The sequence below is a fragment of the Vulpes lagopus genome, chromosome 11, assembly GCF_018345385.1.
Source record: "Vulpes lagopus strain Blue_001 chromosome 11, ASM1834538v1, whole genome shotgun sequence".
NCBI lineage: Eukaryota > Metazoa > Chordata > Mammalia > Carnivora > Canidae > Vulpes > Vulpes lagopus.
Genome location: NC_054834.1, coordinates 47446646 through 47453027, shown reverse-complemented (window position 1 = coordinate 47453027; position 6382 = coordinate 47446646).

Here is a 6382-nt window from a genome sequence, read left to right as displayed (position 1 = left end):
TGGGGTCCTTCCTCCTGGTCTCCCACACCCACCCCCGCCCAGCCCCCCGGCTTGGGCAAGAGTCACTCGTTCTCCCATTCGCCCCCCAGCCCAGCACACGTAGGCTTCTCTGCCCCACTCCCGCGTCCAGAACTACCCTCATGAGGGTCAGTGGTCCAGGGTGACCAGCCAGCTCTGTTTGCCAGGGGCTTCCAATTCCAGAACTGCAAGAGCCCCAGGCAAACTGGGACAGTTGGTTACCCTACCAATGGCTTCCCAGTGCCAAATTCAGTGATGCTTCTCAGTCCTTAAGTATTTTGACCTCCAGGCTTCTCCAGACACCTTGTTCCACCTTGATACCCTCTTCTGCTGGCTCCTGTCCTAACCCCAGGACTGTGCATTCTCTTCCTCCTTTGTCAGCTTCCTCTGCCAATTCAGTCCTGCCATTTGGGTTCTCCGGACCTATTAGATGCTAGGTACTAGGGATATAGAGACTAAAGATGTGGCATCTGGCCTCAGCAAAGCCCAGCAAAGAAGACAGATGTGGATCCTCCATGAATAGGAGACACGCAGTGAGAGGAGTTTTTCAGACTATGGAGTGATCAAGCCTGTTTGGCCAGCATCAAAGATTGTTGTGGGGTATTGACTCCTGAACAGGGTTTTGAAGAACAAACAGGAGTTTGTTAGGTAACAGGTGAAGGAAGAAGCCTCTCCAGTGGGTGGGAATAACATGCTCAAAGGCATGAAGCAGTGAGATATAGTGGTGGGTGCAGGGGAGTGCAGATACCAACAGTGGGGGTGGGGGTGGGGAACCAAGTGAACTGATAAGGGAGGCAGAGGTCAGCCACATGGGGCTTTGTATGCCATGCCTCTCCAAGCGAGTCATGGGTGAATTTGAAGAGGCTCATAGCTCCCTAAAATGAATGGGCATGTTATTATTATTTTTGCATGTTATGTTTTTGATTCTAGGCAGGGAATCTCTCAGCTTTCGTCACATTCTGAAGGAAGGGACGCTAGGCCACTGTTGGGGAGCTGTCAGAAGAAGCAGCTGGGTGGAGGAGCCCATCATCAAATTTTCATTTTGAATTAAGATCTCTCTGATAGCTGGCCAAAGGGAGGATGATGAGGCATGGAAGCCAGAAGCCAGTTGGGCAGGGAGGCCTGCAGGGTCTGAACTTCATTTGGCCCTCTTCCCTGGCCCTGAGCAAAGTCTCCTCAAGGCAGACTGTCACCCCCGTAGGCACCTGTTCCAGGCCCGTCCAACAGACCTCCCTGACGTTTTCAGAGGTCTCCTCTGACATGTCCACCTGGCTGCAGCTGACACCAGCATCGGCACCTGGCACACAGTAGATACCAAGGAAATGTTTTCACACTGAATTGGGGTCCACCCTTACAATGAGCTCATGAGCTGGGTTTTAGGGCCTTTCTGGGGATCAGCAACTTTCTTTTACCCAGAAGTCTCAAAATTCTTAAGGTTTTCTGAAAAGATAATCTATAGTTCCTATCTTTCTTCAGTAGTTGAAAAGGAATCACAATTCTGTAATACAAGTGCATTCTGTATACACACACTGAGCATGTACTATAATATAAGCAGGAGTCTTCGACCCCACCTACAAGTGAGCAAACTGAGGCCCAGGTCTACAAAGTGGACTTAGGAAGCCCAGATGAACCAACTCTCTTTTCCTTCCCTCCCTGCCTGGGGACCATCTTCCCATAGTGACCTAATGCTAGCCAGTGTGGCCTGCAGGCTCACCCCAATGGCTGGTCCGGTCTTGTTGCTAAGGGCCACTTTCCCATTTTTCCCTGCTTTGTATGATGGTTTCGTTGCCATGGCAATGGAGGTTGTGTGTGTGCCTGTGGTGTGTTTGGGAGGCACTGCTGGACTTAGGGGTGGGGTTCTAATTGGTTTGATGGTTGCTAGGGTCAACAGGGCTGTGATTGGCTTATTCTGTTTATGTGCCCACCCTGTCCTAGGACCCTCTGGGGATGCAGCTGTTGCTCCATCTGAAGTCTGCAGTGCTTGTACATAGCCTTGGGGTGTGTGTGTATGTGTGTGTGTGTGTATTCACACATGCACAGGGACATGCATTCCTGTACATTTAGCACAAGCAGCAAGGAGAGGATGTGACGTTCAGTGCAGTGACAATGTGGCAACTAGTGGAATCACACTAGAACCAGGTAAATAATATTTGTCTCCTAATCATCCCCACTCTTCATAAATCACTAGAAAACAATGGCTTGGATTTATTCAGAGGAGTAAGAATTGGCTGCATCCAGCCAAGTCCTGCTGTCCCTACTGACTAGTACACTTGTAAGGAGCTAGGCCACAGGGGTTTGGTCCATGGGCTAGGATCTTGGCTGCCATTCCCCTCCCAAGGTTCTTGGGGAGAGCTTCTTTTTGTTCTTACTTAGTTTCTTGTTTCTCTGGTCTTCACTTGTCTCCTAAGAACCCCAGGAAGGGGGGCACCTGGGTGGCTCAGTGGTTGAGCATCTGCCTTTGGCTCAGGTCATGAATACGGGGCCCTGGGATCGAGTTCTGCATTGGAGTCCCTGCGGCTCCCTTTGCCTATGTCCCTATCTCTCTCTCTAAATGAATAAATAATGAATAATAAGTAAAATCTTTAAAAAGAACCCCCAAGAAGGTCTCTTTAGCCAAACACCAATGATCTCATATACATGCAGATCTTTTTAGAGTTTACAAAGTACCTTCACATTCACTCTCTCACTGAACCCTCCTGAGAGGCTGCATTCACATTATTCCCATTTTTCAGAGGAGGAAAACTGAGGCCCAGATAACTCCAATGGCTCTTGCACCTTCAGGGCAGAGTCAGATCTCCAGGCCTTTGAAGACTGTGCTGCCTGTGTGTGGGTAAGGCCAGAGGGAGGAGAGCCTGCAGCAATGTACAGAAAGAAGATTCTCTGTTGGCTGAACTCTCCCTGTCTGGATGCTGCACCTCCCAGGGGAAAGTAGGGCGGGCTTGAACTTTGGTTTTTCAGAAGCTATTCGAGTCCACTGCCCACACAGTCTGTGAGAGAGAGCTGTTTCCAGCTTCCTCACTCAGCCTTCGGGCACCCAGGGACACCTGTCCTATCTGCAGAGCAATGGCATGTCATCAGCAACAGGGAGAAGAGACAGGATCAGAGTAGGGGAGTGGGCTGGGCTGCACCTGGGGCCCCTATTGTCATCCTGCCAGCACTGCACTGCTAAGGTGACCAGGGTTACCCAGGGATGTCACTTAGGCTAGCAGAGGGGAAGGGGCCCCAGGAGCTGGTGTGCCAGGGGATATCCCTAGCTGAGAGTCTTAGGTCTGACCCTCTGCAAGTAGGCAGTTATCGGGCAGAGAAGAGAAACAAGCATTGAGTGGGTGCCAAGTTTACATCACATTGAAACCTCACAACAGCCCCCTGCGAAAGGGATTAGTACTATCTCCATGTTACCACAGGAAAATCAGAGAGGTAATAGTCTCTGTGGCTGTTAAGCCCAAGGTCTTGCTTGGTGGGGCAGCAGGGCAGGAGTCCTTCCTTCGTGGAGGACCTGGTAGGGCTGCTGCTTCTAAGCTGGGCTCGTTGAGAGATAGATGGAAAGAAAATTGGCATGGGAGGCAAGGCGGGGGACACCAAATGGTTTTGCAGGGAATTTTTAGAAGGACACAGACAGGGAGCAGAAACATTAGGATGGCCCAAAGAGCACACACATGTAGGCTGCATCTCCAGCCAGCAGGCTCTGCCCATGCGCGCTCTTACCTGGTTCCCTTCTTCTTTTTTTTTTTTTAATCTTTTTTTAAGCTTTATTTATTTATTAATGACAGAGAGAGAGAGAGAGAGAGAGAGAGAGAGAGAGAGAGAGTCAGGCTCCATGCAGGGAGCCCGACGTGGGACTCAATCCCAGGTCTCCAGGATCACACCCTGGGTCGAAGGCGGCGCTAAACCGCTGGGCCACCGGTGCTGCCCTGGCTCCCTTCTTCTAACTAACTGCCCAGCTGCTCATGCCCTTCCTTGGGGCCGCCGAGGTTCTACACACCATGCCCTGGGGTCCATACAGAAGCCCATCTTCAGTGCATCCCCTTCTCCCAACCCCAAGGAGAATGACAAATGTCTTCAAAATGAAACATTTCAGATTCTGAAACTCAATCCCATGTCAGAGAGTGGGGGAGGGAGGGCGTGATACAACAGTCTCTGAGCAGACAGCTGGCCCTACATTGTTTAAGCTGTCACCTCTCCTCTGTGAAGTTGTCCCTGATTTTTTGGGCACAGCTTCCTCCTCTGTCCCAGCCCAGATGGCTTTGTTATATGACTGTTCCTCTGCGTATCTCTCCCCTCCTGGATGGTGAGCTACATGAGAATAGGGACTGAGACTTAAGTCCCAAAGATCTAGGACAATCGGTGGCACGTATCAGATCTTTAACAAATGCTTGTAGAAAAGACAAACATCGGTAATTACATCTACTACTTATCGAATTCCTGTTAAGAGTTAAACCCTATGCTTTGGCATATGTTATCTTTAATATATACAACCACACAAGACGGATTTTAGTATCTTTGTTTTACAGATTGCAAAACTAGGCTTAGAAAGGTTAGGTTGTTTACCCAAGGTCACACCACCAATCAAAGGAGGTTCAATGGATCAAAGCATCCCTAAGAAGCTTCCAGCTTGGTCTATCATCCCAGAAGTTTCCAATCTTAACATTCTTTGCTCCCTTATCTTCTAGACTCAAATAGGCACAAAGCTCCGTGCTCCTAGCTCCTATCATGTCGGTTCCTTGCTCTTTCTCTGCTGCCACTGCCCCAGTCTAGGACTGCATCATCCTTCACCAGGATCAGCCTATAGTTGGGGTTGCCATCTCCAGATGTGCCATCTCCTCTTGGCTGCCCAGAGATCATCCTACATCACAGACCTGGTGATTTCTCTTTCTTTTGAAATGTCCCACATCACCCTCTAGTTTCAGGATACAGCAAATGTTAGAAGGGTCTTTAGAACCCAGCACCTGCCTCCCTCTATGATGTCACCTCTGGCCCCAGCCACTCTAAGCTCTGGCCTCTCACCCCTGATCTCTGCAAGGTGTCACCCTTCCTGGGAAAACAGAAGCCCCTTCCTGCCCTCCACTGTCCTCTCATACTGAGACCCTCAGCTCAAGCAGCGGAACACCGCCTCCAGGCAGCCACAGCCCTAACCTGGATCCTAGAACATCCTGACTCTTGTGCCCTATCCCATTAGACTGTGAGCTTCTTCTTCTTCTTCTTTTTTTTTTTTTTTTAAAGATTTTATTTATTTATCCATGAGGGACAGAGAGAGAGAGAGAGAGAGGCAGAGACACAGGCAGAGGAGAAGCAGGCTCCATGCAGGGAGCCCGACGTGGGACCCGATCCTGGGTCTCCAGGATCAGGCCCAGGGCCGAAGGCAGCGCTAAACCGCTGAGCCACCCGGGCTGCCCAGAGTGTGAGCTTCTTGAGGGACTATGTTCCATCTAACTTTTGTGTCCAGCGTCCTGGCTATTGTTTGGGATATAAGAGATGTTCAGAAAACTTTTGTTGAGACCTCTTGACCTCATCCATTGCCCTGGTTTCTTGAAACTCTACCATTTGGCCCTGTTCTCTCAAATCCTTTAGTACCCACAGTTCCTTAGCCATAACCCCCTCCCCCGCCCTCTCTGTCCCTTCCCTGCCTCTGTGTCCCCTGTGTTAATTATCATACACGTGGAGCTAGGCGTCTTGCTATCCCCAGAGCCTGGAGGCCCTGGATCCATCTACTCTTTGTAACTCTTCAACACTAGGCAGATTTCTTTTTCTAAAGTGCATGTGACTGTATGTCCTAGCAGAGCAAACAGAGGTAGCGGAGTTGGGAGGCCCTTTGTATGGTGCCCCCACTGACTACCCACAAGTTGCACTCCTACGAGGGCCCGAGGTCTTCCTCCTTTCGGCTATCTCCAGTCCTCCTGGAGTCTGGAGAGATCCTGTGTTGTAGGCTGGATGCAGGCTGGTGTCAGAGGACAGATGGTGGCCCTGAGAGTGGGACCTCAGGCCCAGGTCTTCCAGAAAGGAATCGCATCCACACTGTGGGCCACCCTCCTTAAAACACCCCCACCCACACAGACACCATGAGGGCCCCCAGCCTACAGAGGTCATGCCCCATGGCAAGGCCGATGACACAGACCTCTCTGGTGTGATACCCATAGGATCAGAGATACCACCACCTGTCCTCATGGTCTTCACCAGGAGGCAGGGCTTGGCGGGGCCCAGATGGGGCCACTGTGCCCTTCACTGCTTCCCAATCTTCCTCAGATCCCTGAAGTTAGATGGTGTGGCCATTGGCCTGGGTCCTAATTGTGGTTTGCCACTAACTCTTTGTGGGACTTTGGGCCAGTCCAGTCGCCTTCCTGGGCCTCAGTTTCCCCTTCTGTAAAAT